The sequence below is a fragment of the Cibotium barometz genome, chromosome 19, assembly GCF_041138505.1.
Source record: "Cibotium barometz isolate CiBa-2024 chromosome 19, ASM4113850v1, whole genome shotgun sequence".
Lineage (NCBI taxonomy): Eukaryota > Viridiplantae > Streptophyta > Polypodiopsida > Cyatheales > Cibotiaceae > Cibotium > Cibotium barometz.
In genome coordinates, this window is record NC_141064.1 from 13,829,986 (window position 1) to 13,848,131 (window position 18,146).

Sequence of the window (18,146 nt, forward strand, 5' to 3'; positions counted from 1 at the left end):
GTTAACAAGACCTATGGCCTTGTTAAAAGGACAGTTTTATTGGTTAGGAATGTATAAGGACGTCCTTGACTATGTAGTCAAATGTAGTAAATGCCAGATCAATAAAGCTGAGAGACTGAAATTGGAAGGACTTCTCCACCCTTTAGATATTCCTTCAGAGAAATGGCAGAGTATCTCCATGGATTTTATTATAGGATTACATACAACACAGGGCACAACTCTGTGTGGGTAATTGTGGATAGGTTAACAAAAATGGCTAGGTTTATTCCAACTAAATCTGATGTAAAAACTCCTGAATTGGCTAGATTGTTTGTTGAGAACCTATACCGATTGTATGGTCTACCAGCAAGCATTGTATCTGATCGGTTGGGATAAGAAATTCAATAGTCATTTTTGGAGAGCTGTCTTTATAAGATTAGATACTAAACTTAGCATGAGCACTACTTGGCATCCGCAAACTAAGAGGGTTAACCAAATCCTAGAAGATATGTTTACTAGCATATGTTACTAAATGGAAAACTAATTGCGAAGAGTATTTACCTATAGTAGAGTTTGCATATAACAGTGCCAAACACTCTCCCACGGGATATAGTCATTTCATGATGCTAATGTATGGGTTTCAACCTAGAGCTCCCTATGCAATAGGACTGCAAAAGGAGAAGGTACAGGAAACTAAAGATTTTCTACAGGATATAAATGAAATTCTTAGTCTTGCTCTAAAAGAAGAAGGTACAGGAAACTAAAGATTTTCTACAGGATATAAATGAAATTCTTAGTCTTGCTCTAAAAGAAGTATTAGGAAAGCTTAAGATCAAGCTAGAGCCTATAATGAACCTCATAGGAGACCTCTTACCTTTGAGGAAGGAGAGCAAGTCTATTTAAGAGTACCTACAATCTGAGACCATGAAGACTGGACCATGTCAAAAGTTATCATCTAGGTATTGTGGACCTTTCAGAGTACTTATTAACAGAGTAGGATATATGGCTTACAAACTCCAATTACGAGAAACAAGTGGAGTACATCCATTATTCCATGTAAGTAGGCTCAAAAAGAGAATGGGTGAATCTGATAACCTTGTACAAGCAGTAGAACTCATTGACACACAATCACTTCCACATGAGCTAGAGAAGATACTAGACACTCGTGAAAAGAGAACTAGACATACCATCTATAAAGAATGTTTAGTTAAGTGGAAAGATTATTCAGAAGAGAGTTCTACATGGGAGAGAGTAAGCACCATTAAGAAACGATTTCCCAATTTTTCTTTAGAACATTCCAATGATGTTTTTGAGGACGAAAACATTTCTTACGGGGCAGGAATTGTGATGTTACTCATAGTTTAAGCGAGAAACACTTGGATCAGGGGGCACGACATTAGCACTCACTAGTAAGTGTGTGAAATAGGTCTAAAGATAATTCACTAAATTATCTAGAAGCAATCACAAGGGGAAAGTCGTGTGAAGTGAGTGGAGCTTATCGATAACGCTCTCTCTTGATTTTCTGTGAGCTCGCCACCATAATGAAGCTGCCAATCTTGTCCATGTAATAAAACCTCCTATGCAGTACAAGAAAGTCCCACTTAGTAATTTTGCGGTCATAGTGTCAAAAAGAAAAAAAATTAGTAATAAAAGTCCTTATATTCTTACCTTCCAAACAAGAATAGCAAGTAAAACTGCTAGAGCATTATACCATGTGCCCTTGGCCGCTTTCCTCTCGCAGGCCAACTCCACTTCAATCCAATGAAGCGACTCTTTTAAAATCCTTGAGCAAAGGCTCTTTACTAGCAATAGCCAACTTTTGGAAAAGAAAAATTTCTTGACCAAAATTTGTGCATATGGTAGTTCTCCCAATTCTACATAAATAACAAAATGAAACAAAATAACAAACCATCCACTTCATTTTGACCCATCAAAGAGAACATGAATGAGTGTAATTACTTACTCATTTTGAGTTCTCAAAGCCAACATCAACTCTCCTTCACTACTCTGAGATCAACATTGACATAGTGGCATTTCACATAGCAATGTCTCCATTTAATCATAGATTACTCTATAATGGTTGAAGAAAAATAGATAATATGTGTTCATAGCATTTCACATAGCAATGTCTCCATTTAATCATAGATTACTCTATAATGGTTGAAGAAAAATAGATAATATGTGTTTAAGATACAAACACATATTCAATTTAATTAATACTAGAAATAACTTACGTGTTTTGATCATATGGAGCCATGTCTTCAGTCTATGATTTCGATCCCAAGCAAAGAATTTCTTCTCTTGAAGATCCTCCCACTTTGCTCGTAGATTTTTCTCAAACTCTGCATTATCTTCTCTCCACATTGTTCCCCATTCAAGCATATCATTTTCTGACACAAATTGTTGATCATGGCTGGCCTTTTTGAAAGACAATAAATGGGGCTCCCAACACACTGTAGCCAAATTTCTCAAATCTTTTGACAAGGCTATCTGTCCTTGGACCACAAACAGCTCGAATGGCCTCATTCTCCATAAGTCTACAGAGAGGTATTCGGATCCCGACCTCTATGGACAATGAAACTTTCAACCACCTCCTCGAAAATCTGCCCTAGCACGTCATTACCAAAGGTAGGTGGATGATTAATTGGTTTTGCAACCACTGTGGGTACTTCTGAGACTACGGTTGCATTGTCTTCTTGATCATGCTCTTCTTGATGAGAGGTAGCATTGCGAGATGGAAGAACTTCATCATGCTTTTCTTGGTCTATCTCTACTTTATCTTCGCTCATGTCATCAAGCTCCTGAAGTTGTGAGCTCTGAAATTAGAGGGAAGAGGGTCCTTTACTGGTTTCTTCCTTTGAGCAACATTGGAAGAAGCCATAGAATTGCGTGCACAAGTTCTATAACCAGTCTTCCTAGACCACAATGAGTACTCAATTCTTAAAAATGAGTAACAAGCTTACAACGCATTCATAGTACAAATACCAAGCTTGCATAACAATAAATCATAATTGGAAAGTAGACCTACTTTTAAAGGAAGAATGTGCCTTCGTCTTTGATGGAGTGCACACCATTCTTGCTTAATTCTTGTATCATAAGTTCAAATTATGAGTAAGCATCTAGAAGATATGCTTGAAATGGGACTAAAATTAAATCAAAATAAAACATTCTTCACATCTCAAAATTCATTTAAAATAGGCTTTTCATTCAAATGTATGCTGTGAAAAACAAAATCTTGATAATTTCTTATACACTATTTAAATTAAAATGTAAGTATCATAGGCAAGACTCACATGTTAGAATCTTAGTGTGCTTTCATATATACAAACCCTTAATCAGTACAATGTTTTTTAATGGTAGCATGCACGCATGGTTTTTAACTAAACCAAAAAATTTAAAACAATAAAAAAAATTACTACAAAAAGCAAGCGTGCACGCTACCTTTTCATGTTATCCTCAAATATACAAAACAATGAAATCTTCACTACTAGTACCACACCTTTCATAGCCAATGTACATAGAAAATTAACATTTGACATAGAGATTTCATACTTAATTTAGAATACATCGCAAACAAGACACTACAAAAAAGCAGTCAACTTTTAAAGTAGAAGACATGTGAGCTCAATGCCATAATATTTTGCTTTGCAATAGACAAAAAATACAATCTATAAAACACTTTAAAAAGGCAGCGTCTACGCTACCTTTTCATGTTGTTCTCGAAATGAAAAAAAATAAATTTTTAACAGTTTCAAAATCAAGCGTGCATGCTTAATTCTCATCTTGTTTTCAAAATTAAAAAACATTAATATATAAAACACTTTTCAAATGCAACGTGCACGCTGCCTTTTCATCTTACTCTCAAAATTAAAAAAAATATTGAAATATGAAATTATTTGTGTATGGAATTAAATGTGAATGTGAAGGTATGTTTATGGGAGCATACTTGGAGAGGCTTGATGTGAGGAAGAAAATGCGAATATATGAAAGCTACCTACACACATAATCACTCACGATTTAAGAAGGCACTCTTATTTATATTAAATCATGCACACACCAATAAAACAAAACATATAAATACTTATGTGCATATGCATGTGTGCATACACATGTTTGAAGACACATTTACTAGTATGCATGTATGATACCTTGCAAAGCATTTACATGTATGTTCATGTATGTGTTTGCATGCATGTATGTGTATGCTCATGTGTGTGTTTGCATGCATGTATGTGTATGCTCATGTGTGTGTGTGTGTGTGTGTGTGCACGTTTGTGACCCGTAAGGACATGAGTGGGGTAAATTTTCTCCCCTCTCATGCCCCCCTTGCCCTCCCTTGCACGCTACTCTATGGCCGACCCGCAAGAAGGGAGGGCAAGGGGGGGCATGAGTGGGGCAAAGTTCCCCCTCTCATGCCCCCCTTCTCGGCTCGCAAAGGGGGCAAAGTTTTCCCCCTTGCCCTCCCTTACACGCCAACAAACCATAGAGCAACGTGCGTTGCTTTGGGCCGGCAAGGGGAGGGCAAGGGGGGCATGAGTGGGGCAAGTTTTGCCCCTTTCATGCCCCCCTTGCTCTCCCTTGCGAGCCAAACCATAGAGCAGTACCCACGCTGTTCTTTGGCTAGCCGGGCAAGGGGGGAGAAGTTTCAACCCACTCATGCCCCGCTTGCCCTCCCTTGTGGGCTGAGCCATAGAGCAACATGTGCGCTGCCTCAGCAGCCAGCTGTGGCAAGGGAGGGAAAGGGGGGCAAAGTTTAAATCCACTCATGCCCCCTTTGCCCTCCCATGCCAGCCGGTCGCCTTTCACTGAAGTTATCATGATGTACTCAAATCTCCCATGCCAGCCGGTCGCCTTTCACTGAAGTTATCATGATTTACTCGAATCTCTTTGTACATATAAACATGTTGAATGAAAGCCTCTGTTATTATACTCATACCATTTGTGCGTCTCCTGAACTCTATGATTCTACCTTTCCATTTCTTGTTGGGGTCTATGACATCTTTGAGCTTGACCTTGAAATTGCCACGAGTACTTGGTCGCATTAAAATCCAATTTAACTTACTGTATTGATGGAGGATCCAGTTACCTTCATCATCTCTCTTGTTAAACACTTCCACTGTGTGAATATTACTGATATTCCTCCTCCTTGAAGATATCTAGATTAATAAAGCTAGACCGTATGATTAATAAATATATATGTTATATTGTAAGCAACAAATAAAGATTAAAACAACAAGAAATAAACAGTAACTTGCGGCTTTGATTTACACAACCTTGTCGTTCCTATGAAAATAAACATAAACACATCAAGATAAAACATTAACAAACCCTAAACTTATGATCATTACTGTTGTATTTTATGCCACTTGAAATCATTACTATATGCAGAGAAGATTGTAATCAACAAATAAAGATAAAAACAACAAGAAATAAATAGCAACGTACTGCTCACAACCTTGTTGCTCTTGTGAAAATAAAAAGCAACATATCAAGAGAAAACATAAACAAATCCTAAACCTATGATCATTACTGTGGTATTTTATGCCACTTCAAATCAATACTGTGCAAAGAAGATTGAAAGCAACAAATAAAGATTAAAACAACAAGAAATAAACAGCAACTTACTATTTTGATTTACACAATCTTGTTGCTCACAACCTTGCTCCCTCCTGAGAAAATAAATAGCAACACATCAAGACAAAACATAAACAAATCCTAAACCTATGATTATTACTCACATCAAGATAAAACATAGATAAACCCTAAACATATGATAATTACACACAAGAATTTGAAGCCACATCACATCAAGATAGCTATCTGTGGTGCTGAGAAGAAGAGAAAGTTCATGTGAGAAAACAGGCATAACTCATAGATGTTTTGTCCAAATGAGATGAAATTTTAGGAGGAGAGAACTATGGTAGAGAACAATATGACTGTAAATTTTCATGAAGAAAGAACCAAAGTTACAGAAGATATGGCGAAATTGAATTCCCAAAAAGGGGGGAAAATGAAAAGGTAGTGAAATGCAAAAGGAGGGAAAGTAAAAAGTTAAACATAAAAAATGAAAAAAAATGAAATTCGATTTTCAAACTTCCATGTGCTGACCACAAGGTACATCTGACATGAAAGATATGGAATCTGACATTTCTCTATTTTTTAAAGATATGGGCTCTATTATTTTATTGTCTTAAGAGATTTGGGAAAAGATATGACAAAAAGATCCATGTTACATGGATCTAGAATCCCTGCTCTCTCATTGGTCAGGCCAATCTTTTTTATTCACTCCTTAAGGGGCAAAATGGAGAGTCCATATTTCTTCTAATGATCTTGTCAAGTTTTACCATGCATAGTGAACGCATAGTCTATGTGACACTTTAAGGGGCGGTCAAAGATACGCATGAAAGCATGCAAAGTACAAAAGTGAACATTCCTAAGAGGGAAAGGAATTATGGGGTTCTAACTATTATCCCTTAAGTCCCTATTTGTAGGCACCAACATAGGTGATGAAAGGACACCATCGTCCCACTCTCCCTCGCAATTTCTAGTTTCCTCCCATTCATCTTCACCATTGGCCTTCCCCCTGTTTCTTCTTGGTTTTTTGTTTCAATCCATGCATGCACCAAGGGCATGGGTGAGCAATATTTGCATTTTGAGTGCAACCCAGCATACACTTTTAATTGTCTTCAAATCCCCGCCAAGATGCCAATCAATGTCAAAGCTCCCTAAACCATGAACATTGATCTTCTCGACCCCTATTTGTAACTTTATCACATCACTAACCGAAGACAACCTCTCAAAGACCCATGTTAGCACCTCGTGTGTCTCCTTGTTGGGAACCTCAAGTGCTCCTAACCACCATATATCTTTCTTTGATTGAACACTGAACCATGGTTTAGTGTGTGAAATATTGTCATTCCCTTGCTCTTGAAAATCAACTGCGCTCTCTCCCTCATCATTGGGCCGTTCTACAGTGGTAGCAGATGGAGACTTAAGGGCTTCTGCCATAGCATGGTTCATGAGTGAGACACTCATTCTCTCTAGCCTTCTTCCCTTCACAATCTGGCACTCATCGAACTTCATCACGAAGGAGACCTTGGAGCCTATAAAACATGGAAATCAAACAAAATAGTCGTTCCCCATAAATGAGCACATAACTAATGGGTGCAATGTTACGAAACCTACTTACATCTAGAAGGTAACCCATAGAACAATATCATTACCTTTTGTAGCTTTCACATTTTACCAAAAATTTTGTTGAACTCATTGAATTTGAATGAAACATTACCATCCACAGTCTTCTTCTTTCCTCATGCTGCAATGCAAAGTGTATCATTGATGTGGTAGTAATCCCCAATCCTGAATTTTACATCTTCAATGCTCACTCCCTTTACTAGATGAACCCTCTTTGGCGGCAGGAAAGGTTACGTGCGATACCTTTCTTACAAAGGGTGTCTCCTAGCAATTGATGTTGAAGAGACTTGTAGCCCTTCGTGCTAATGCCTACCTCATCGCATGCATTAACAACATCAACACTGCTAAATCTTTGGGAAACCTCTTATATGATTTCATTGGAAACAGCCCTACTTTTCTTCTTGCAACAACGGGGATCCCTAAGCATTTTAAGCACATGCTCCCTCGTGTTGTGAAAGAGTGCAAGTGCTCATTACAATCACCTATGGCATCTTGAAGGAATACTCTAAAAACCAACAAAATTACATTGACATTACACAAGTGCACACATGATTTACATTGGCATTTTGAATTGGAAGTGCTAGAGAATAAGAAAGAGGAGCCATACTGTGCTGCTTGAATTCTCTTACGAGCACCCCCCCAAGGACAAGTGTTTCGATGTGGTTGAGTGGCCTCTTACGCTCCCTAGCTCCAATAGGAGTGCTTTTCATGTCGGAGATGGTCTGTGTAAGCTTTTCCACACACGCTACTCTCTCTTGATTTACACCCTCAAGCTCCTTAATTTTCTCTTGAGCCTGAAGTGGGCCTTGGTGGTGTACACTTTAGCAAGGTTAACTTGGAGCGTATGAAACTAGGATGACAAGTAAAAGACTCTACCAGCGTCAGTTGTTGCTAATCTCTTGCAGTAATCGAGCATCCCCTTCTCACCATCTTCCACATACTAAATAAATGATGGTAAGTCTTTGCCAGTGGTGGATGGGTAATGTGATCTGCTTCTATAGTTATGATTGTGCTCCTTGAGTTGTTTCTCTCTCTATAGGTGTTTGTATATGTCGCTGACCCCTCAGATGCACTGGGGACACTTTTTCATGCAAATAAAAGTGCGAGTAAATTCAAGTGGCATGTGCGGCGGCGATCATGGGTGAGTGGGGCTTTGCTTCACCTGTGTGAGTGCATGTCTCCATACCTTGTGGGGGGTGACGGATTGCATGCATGGAGGGTGACTGGACGCAATGCCCAGAGGAAGATGTTCAGGGTTGGGGGGGTTGGGGAAACGAATGCTCCGACGAGATGAAGGGATCACGAGAGGTAAAGGAGGACGAGGGAAGAGATCGTAAGAAGTCTTCACCGGAGTGGGTAGCAGATAGGATAAATTCTCAAGCTCAAAGGCCTCAAACTAGGAGCGGAAAGGTATGTTTGCAAGTCTCACCTAAGCTGGTGAGAGGAACCAAGTCGGGTTATTTTCTCTGTGTAGTGCAATTGTATTATACTCTAGTAAACCTCCATCTAAAGCTGATGTCGCCATATGGTTGTAAGACGATGTATTTCATGGTAGGGTTGTCTCTCAGGTATTCTATTTAAGGGGTTCTTTAATATTCTCTTTACTAAGGCTCAAGCTGTTTCTAAGTTGTTTGCAAGAGCGCCTCTATTTATGGAACGTAAGCTAATACATGCAATCTCCTTATACCCTTTTTTTGATGTTAATAAAAGTCTTTCTGAGGCCTGTGTTGTATGGGTTGAGGTGGTAGGCTTACCTCCTTGGCTCCGATCGGAGGTGAGAGTGAGATAGCTAGTGCGATTGGCCGTGTTTTGTATATGCCAAAAGAGGATGCGGGAAACCGTCAAGCTAAAAGTGTGTATATTTCATGGAACATAGCAATAGGGACTCCCAAGACTGTTGAAGTGGATCTAGGTGAGCTAGGTAAACTAGAACTGATGTTGAAATTCGGGACTTTCCTCGAAGCATGCTTTATATGTATGCTGGGTTTGGGCATATAGCAAAGAACTATGTAAAGGAGGTGCAATTTAAATCAGAGGGTCAAACTAAGGATAAGCATGAGACTGGGGTAGACAATATGACCATTGAAAAGGAGGTGTGCAAAAATAGTGGGAAAGAGGATAAAGGAAAAGGGATTCTGTGGGGAATGATGGGGATTCAGCATGAGAAGGAGGTTGGAGAAAGGTGAAAGGGAAAATGAGTGTAAGATAAGCTAAGGAGGAGGCTAGAAATAATGTGAATAAAGGTGGGGCTTGGGCTAAGCAAGGTAGTAGATCATCTGATAGTCTAAGTCCACTAGTGTATTTGAACCTGTTCAATACACCACTATTCAATACACCACTATAGGGGAGGAGGATAGTGGGTGAAGCTTGGAAATAAATACAAAAAGTGGGGGATCATTGGGGGAGTGGGGAGGAGGTAGAGATGGTGCCTGAAATGGCTTTATCATGAGCTCGACATTAGGAGTTAATGACTGCACATGGAATGTGAAGGGGATAAAGAAGAATGTTGCTTTTTGGGGCTTAGTCAACAAGTGGGTTTGCCTGTTTTGGCTATTTAGGAACATAATTTATGGGAGCCTCAACTTTTGAGAAAAGATAGGTTTAAGGATTGGGTTGTGATGCATGGGGGTGTGAATGGTAGTGGAGTCATGACCATTGTTAAAAGCTATTTAAATCCTAGCATCATAGCTAATCATCCTAATGGAAGAATTTTGGTTGTGGAAATAGTTCTGCAAGGGGAGAGGATTTGGATAATTAATGCTTATGGGACTCATAATCATAAAGTAAGGAGTGGGAGTGGGAATGTGTAGCTAATTTAAACTTTCAGGATCATTGTATATTTATGGGGGACTTCAATATGGATGAGAAACTGAGGGATAGGTGTGGAGGGAGCACTTTTCATGGAAGGAGAGAAGATGAAGTGGGAGGGAGTGAAAGGGAGATTAGGCCTAATTGGGGCTCAGATCATGGGCACACTTATTTTAGCTTGTAGTATTTTAGGTCATCATCCAGATTAGATAGGGTCTTCTTTAGCCAACAAGTTGTGTGGGTTCCTAACACTCTGAGAATGTATGTGGATTCCAGCACTGCATTGGCTAATCACATGTCCCTGAAATGGGGATGGCATATAATGGGCTACGAAGAAGCTGAGCTAAATAAGTTTCTTACTAGGAAACTATGGGTAAACAACTTGCTACAGGATGGGTATTTGTTTAAGTTGAATGAGGGGTTAAGGGGGGGGGTAAGGAAGTGATAGGTAGGGTCCTGGATGAAAATGGTCAGGAGATAGAGGGGATGAGGTTAATAGCCAAAAAATGGGTGGATTTTCTGGGGTTAACCCTTAGTCTCAAAGAAGACTATTTAACCAAAAGGTTCCAAGCTGAGAGCAAATTGCTAGAGCAAGTCAGTAAGAGATTGGACACTGATAGGGCCAAATGGCTGGAGAGAGATATTGAGCTAGATGAATGCTGGGATGCCCTTCTAAAATTGGGGAGAGAGAAAACACCTGGATGGGATGGACTATCTGTTGAGTTCTTCATTCCATTATGGCCATCATTAAAGGATTTTGTACAGAGAATGTGTAGAAGAGATCATATATGAGAAACAACATGGCTTTATAAAAGGAAGGTCTATATATGACAATATCTATGCTGCTATGCTAGAGAGAGATATGGCCCTGAGGACCAAGCAAAAATGCATCCTCTTGCAGCTTGACTTGGAGAAGGCGTATGACAGGGTTCATTGGTCATTTGTGGCTAGAGTAATGGAAAAAATGGGGTTTGGATTTAGAATGGCCTCTTGTATATACACCCTTACCTTGGGAGAAAGCTCTAAATTATTGTTGAATGGGAGTGTGGTTGAGGGTTTTGAGGTGAACATGTCAGTTAGACAGGGTTGTCCTCTTGCTCCATTATTATTTGTTATTGCTTATCACACTTTAATTGTGGCTTTAGAATATGCCTCTGCTGGCTGAGAGGAGGGTAAATGGGCTAAAGTTGAGCAATGGAGAACAATTGGTCATTCAATGTTTTGCAGATGACTCTTTACTCTTTCTGGTGGTTGATAATGACAATGTTAGATTGGCCTTAAGCATTATACAGGAGTTTGCAGATACCTTTGACTCCAAATGTAATATTCACAAGTCTAAACTAATAAGTCTTTCTGAGGACAATGATTTTGACTTGGAAAGATGGGGATGTGAGGTGGTGAAAAGGGGACAAATTGAGGTGACCAACAAATAGTTAACAGACTGGGCATTGGGCAGATTCTACTTGAAACTCAAGAAATGGGAAGGCATCAAAGTGCTCTTCCATGATAGGGTGGCTATATGCAACACTATTCTGAATCCCTATATAATGTTCTTATGCCCAGTGTTGGACTTTGGAAAAGGACATTGACAGAAGATTGTTAAGCCTGTAAGAAGAGACTTTGTATGGAGGAATACTGTTGAGATATCGAGCTCATCCAATGAGGCGGTGGACACTGATGACTCGCCTCGGGGATAGGTCCCACACTTACACCACTGGCATGGTTGGTGAGATCATGGGTGATATGCGGCCAGTGGGATGACAGGCTGTGTGACAGCTATTCTAGAGACTGGCATAGTTATAGCGCCAGGTCATTTAGTTGGGTTCACACTATAGAGAACCCGTGTATGTATTGGTTGATACCTTTCATATTATGTGTACTCCTATCTTGTATATGCTCTGTTGAGTGTTGAGTGAAGTAGAAGAAGATTTTCAGCCTCTCACCTTGTGTGTTCTCTATTAGGGTTTTGTGTGTGTGTGTGTGTGTGCTTTTGCAAGAGTTCAAGCTCTCTTCCCCCCTGCATCTTTTCATGGTATCAAAGGCTAGTTTGTACTAAGGGCTAAGCTGCAAGCAAGAGAACCACAGGAAGCGGTACGAGGGTAAGAGCTTCAAACTACTCTTCCTTATTTGTGTTGGTGACTACACCCTTGTCGGGAGCTCCTACGGGAGGCACCGGCAAACAATCTCTGATTGACGAGCTTTCTTCGCGGGAGTAAAGCTATAGGGCAACTATATCGGACAAAATTTTAAGGGCCAAAAACGCGTTTCGGGCACGTCTGGACCTCCGTTTTTCAGAAAGCGGGCGATTTTGAGCACTGTGAGTAAGTCATCGATTCTCTACAGAACTCTGTTTTAAGAATTGCAAGAAGACAGATTGGCTGTGCAGACACTGTGGGTGCTGCAAAGAGGTCAACAATTGCCATTGGGTATATGTATGCATATTGAAGTCACTGGTTGTGACATTTGAGAGTACTACAGTATCGCTACAAAAAATACAGCAGTTTGTGCAGGACAAACCAGAGTGCTGTTTCTGGTAAAATTGTGTGTTTGGCAAGATGTCAAATGATGGAATAACTCAGATTGTGGCTGAGAAGCTTGATAAGAATAACTTCCATGCTTGGAGGTTCAGGTTGACAAATTTCCTGATGGAAAAGGGCTATTGGGACTACATAGAAGGTGAGCATGAAGAGACACCAGAGATACCGGACATAAATCCGACTGCTGCAGATGTGAAGGAGTTTAAAGACTGGAACCAAGGAGCCAAGAAAGTTATGTATTGGCTTTCCATTAGTATACAGGACACCATGATTGGGCACATTCAGGATGCCAAGTCCCCCAAGGAGGCGTGGGACACCTTGGTTAAACTCTATGAAACAAATACCAAGGCACACAAGATACAGTTGAAGAATGAACTTCATACTGTGGAGAAAAAGAGCATGTCTGTGAATGACTATGCATTGAAAATAAAGGGTATTGTGGAATGCCTTGCATCTATTGGTGTGTCAGTAGATGAAGATGATAAGGTGGAAGTCTGTCTACGTGGTCTCGGACCACAATACAAGGCGTTCAAGACGTCTATTCAGACTCGGGAAAACATTCCCAACTTTACAGATTTGGTGTCTATGCTGATTATAGAAGAGAAGAGCTTGGGTGAAGACCAACAGTCTTCACAAAACAAAGAGCATGTCTGTGAATGACTATGCATTGAAAATAAAGGGTATTGTGGAATGCCTTGCATCTATTGGTGTGTCAGTAGATGAAGATGATAAGGTGGAAGTCTGTCTACGTGGTCTCGGACCACAATACAAGGCGTTCAAGACGTCTATTCAGACTCGGGAAAACATTCCCAACTTTACAGATTTGGTGTCTATGCTGATTATAGAAGAGAAGAGCTTGGGTGAAGACCAACAGTCTTCACAAAACAAAAACAGTTCAGAGCAACAGGCCTTCTACACAAGTTCAAGAAGAGGACAAGATAGAGGAGGTCGTGTGGGGGATGCGGTCAAGGAGGTGGCCGAACAGGTAATCAGAATTATGGCCAGCAGCAGCAGCAGCAGCAGCAGCAGCAACAACAGGCCCAGAATACACAACAACAACAACAACAACACGCAGGTGGAAGAGGCAAATTCAGAGGTAGGGGGAGTCAAAGAGGCCGTGGAAATTGGCAAAGGCGGTATAATGATGCACGTGAATGCTATTATTGTGGTAAGCCTAGACATGTGTAGGCAGAATGTTATAAGAAGCAGGCTGACATGCAAAATGAAAAAGTGCAGCAAAATAACCATGCATCCTCAAACAGAAATAATGAGGATAATGAAAGGTTGTTTGTTATGCAGCATGTCGTGAATACCATGTCTGAAAATATTGAAGCAGCACAAAAAGATGATGTGTGGTATGTGGATTCAGGTGCTTCAAACCACATGACAAGTGGTTCAAGGAGATGAAAAACCTGGAAAGACCAGGTTTTGTGGAAACAAGGGATGACACTGCTCATCCAATTACCCATGTTAGAGATGTGCCATTGTCTATGTAGTGGCAAAGTGAAGTACCTTGCAGATGTACTTCACGTTCTGAACATAACAAAGAATCTGGTTTCAGTTGGCCAGATGATTGAGCAGGGTTTGCAGGTTCGGTTTAACCCTAATGGTTGTTATGTTGAAGACTTTAAAGACAAGTGCAGGTTGGTTGCAAAAGGCAACAGAGTGGGCAGAATGTTTACGTTGAATGTAGACATGCCTGAAATGAGTGCTGCGATGTTTGCAAATGGTTCAGAAATTGTTGCAGACACAGACATTTGGCATAAAAGAATTGGACATGCGAATGTGCAGAGAATGAAGTCTATGCAGACTAAAGGAATTGTGACAGGGCTGCCAAAATTTAAAGTGGAAGGTATGCAGAGAGAATATGTGAAGCATGCCAATTTGGGAAGCAAACAAAGCATGTGTTTCCACGTAACAGATATGCGAGCAAAAATGCACTAGATGTTGTGCATTCAGATGTATGGGGTCCTACGAAGACCATGTCTATGGGAGGCTGCAGGTATTATGTGACTTTCATTGATGACCATACAAGGAAAGTGTGGGTATATTTTATGAAGGAGAAGAGTGAGGTGTTCACTCACTTTCAGAATTTCAGAGTTTTGGTTGAAAAGCAAACAGGGAAATATGTAAAGTGCCTAAGGTCAGATGGAGGGGGAGAGTACTTCTCCAATGAGTTCTCTGAATTTTTGAAGAAGAATGGTATTCGGAGACAGTTTATATGCAGATATACTCCGCAGCAAAATGGAGTTACTGAGCGGAAAAATAGGCACATTGCTGAGATTGCGCGAGCATTGATGGAAGAGAAAAATATGCCGCATAGCTATTGGGCTGAGGCTGTTTCTACAGCAGTATACATCATGAACACGACTCCAACTGCAGCCATACATGATGTAACTCCAGAGGAGAGGTTTACTGGCAGAAAACCAGATTTGTCTCATCTGAAAGTCTTTGGATGCATTGCATATGTGCATGTGCGAGATGAGCTGAGAACTAAGCTAGATCCAAAAGTTGAAAAATGTGTGTTTATTGGATATTCCCTTGAGCAAAAGGGATACAGGTGTTATAACCCTGCTACACGTGAGTTGAGGGTAAGCAGGGATGTTGTTTTTGATGAGATGAGCAGCTGGTATGCTGCTGAAAAAGAAGCTGTTAGGGCTGATGTGAGTGGAAGTGTGGTTGCACAGAATGCAGGTCAGCAATCACAGTCTTTAAGTGGACCAGGAGAGTCCTCATCTAGTGGGTCTGTTAATAGACCATGGAGTGGCAGGCTGTGTCATAATACCAGTCCTGCAAATGTGATTAGTACATCACGTAAAGGGAAAGAGAAAGTGGTTGAGCCCCTTGGTATGCCAGACATTTCTGCAGGGCATTCTCATGTTGATGGAGAGTCTAGTGGCTCAGATATGAGCCTTGATGAGGAGCTTGGGATCCCAGCTATGAGAACACCTGGTGTAAAGAAGGCTATGGAAGCCATGAATGAAAAGCTGCGAAGATCTGGGAGAGTGAAAAATCCTGTGCAGAGATTTACCTATGATGGTTATGTGGCACATCACTATGTATATATGGCAAAGGTTGTGCAGCCACATGCATTGATGAGGCTGTTGGAAATGTGTGTTGGGAGAAAGCTATGGATGAGGAGATGAATGCACTAAATGGAAATGAGACTTGGGATTTAGTGCAATTCCCTGAAGGCAAGAAAGCCATTGGATGCAAGTGGGTGTACAAAGTAAAACATAACAGTGATGGAAGCATAAACAGGTACAAGGCTAGATTGGTAGCCAAAGGATATGCGCAGACATATGGCTTTGATTATGAGGAAACTTTCAGCCCAGTTGCCAAGATGGCAACATGAGAGTTGTGATAGCAGTGACTGCGTCAAAGCAATGGTCTTTACATCAGATGGATGTAAAGAATGCATTCTTGCATGGGGATTTGCAAGAAGAGGTGTATATGTTGCAGCCACCTAGTTATGAGGATGTGAGTCACCCCGAGCATGTTTGCAAGCTGAAGAAAGCCTTGTATCGCTTAAAGCAAGCACCAAGAGCATGGTCTGACAAGATTTCTGAATATCTTGTCACTATTGGCTTTCATGTAGCCAATGCAGATTTCTCACTGTATGTGAGACATGGTGATAGAGGGGTTGTGCTTGTTGTCATCTATGTAGATGACTTGATCATTACGGGGGACCATGATGCAGAGATCTTTGATGTAAAGATCTTACTTAGACAGAAGTTTGAGATGAAGGATCTGGGGGAGCTCAGATATTTCTTGGGCATTGAGGTGATTAAGTCACCACATGGTATTGGATTACTGCAGAGACAGTATAGCTTGGACATGTTGTCCAAGTATGGTATGACAGGCTGTAAGCCTATCTCAGTGCCATTGGATCAGAATGGCAAGTTGAGTGCAGATTCAGGAGAGATTTTGGAGGATCCTACTATGTATAGGCGCATAGTAGGAAGCTTAATATACATGACAATCACCAGGCCAGATTTGAGCTATGCTGTTGGGTTGGTGAGTCAGTTTATGCAGGTTCCACAGAAACCGCATTTGGATGCATTGAGACGCATACTGAGGTATGTGAGGTCTACTTTGCATTGTGGACTATTCTATGAGACTGGGACAGAGATATGTGTACATGGGTACACAGATACTGATTGGGCTAGTAGTATCTCAGATAGAAGATCTACCAGTGGATTCATGTTTTCTTTGGGGAGTGCTGCTGTGACTTGGAGCAGCAAGAAGCAGCCTACGGTTGCTCTATCCAGTACAAAGGCCGAGTACAGAGAAGCTGCTATGGCAGCATGTGAGGTAGCTTGATTGAGAAAGCTACTTGCGGATTTGGGTCTATCCGTGGATAGACAAGTTGTCATTTTCTGTGACAACATTAGCAGTATACAGTTGGCCAAGAACCCAGTTTTTCATGCTCGCACGAAGCATATAGAGGTCCACTACCATTTCGTCAGAGAGAAGGTCTTGGCAGGAGACCTTGACCTTGTTTATGTCAGCACAGAGGATCAGGTAGCTGACATCTTCACCAAAGCATTGGGTACAGAGAAGCTCCGCAGATTCAGAGCTTCCCTTGGTGTACATGAGATGGAGTTAAGCTCGAGGGGGAGTGTTGAGATATCGAGCTCATCCAGTGAGGCGGTGGACACTGATGACCCGCCTGGGGGATAGGTCCCACACTTACACCACTGGCATGGTTGGTGAGATCATGGGTGATATGCGGCCAGTGGGATGACAGGCTGTGTGACAGCTATTCTAGAGACTGGCATAGTTATAGCGCCAGCTCATTTAGTTGGGTTCACACTATAGAGAACCCGTGTATGTATTGGTTGAGTACCTTTCATATTATGTGTACTCTTATCTTGTATATGTGAAGTAGAAGAAGATTTTCAGCCTCTCACCTTGTGTGTTCTCTATTAGGGTTTTGTGTGTGTGTGTGTGTGTGTGTGTGCTTGCAATAGCTCAAGCTCTCTTCCCCCCTGCATCTTTTCAAATACTGGGTCCAATAAAAAGGCATTGGCCTTGTTTGCTTGGGACAAACTTAGTCTGCCTAAAAGTGAAGGAGGCTTGGGTATTCTTCATCTTTGTTCGCATACAATTGCCAGGTTGGCTTTGCTTCTACCCAAGCGTATTCAGCAGAAGGAAATTTGGACAAGGATGCTAAAAGAACTAGTGGACTGCTCAACTATCTATTTTGTAGGTATCTCAACTATCTATTTTGTAGGTGTCTGGCAAGGCCTAGGTTGGGGACAGACAAACTTTTTTCTGATGATTCTCTTAAGATCACAGGGTCCCTCTTTTGAAGGATGCTTTGTACCAAATGGAAAGCGATGTTGGAATTAATGGTTTGGGATGGATGTTGTAGGGCCTCAGGGAATTCTTTGCTTTGTCTAGGGATCTGGTGGACTCACAACTTTGATCCTCTTAGCTTTGGGGCATTAATTGGGTGGAAGGAACCTGAGCAGCTAGAAGTGGAGCTTGCTTTGTCTCATAGGAAAGGGCAACTTGTTAGACATGTTTTGGAGGAGGTACAGAAAGGTTGGACCTCCACAATAGTGGATGAATCTTGCTAGGTAAGGGACTGGATCTGGTTTAATGGATCCAAGTTGGACAGAG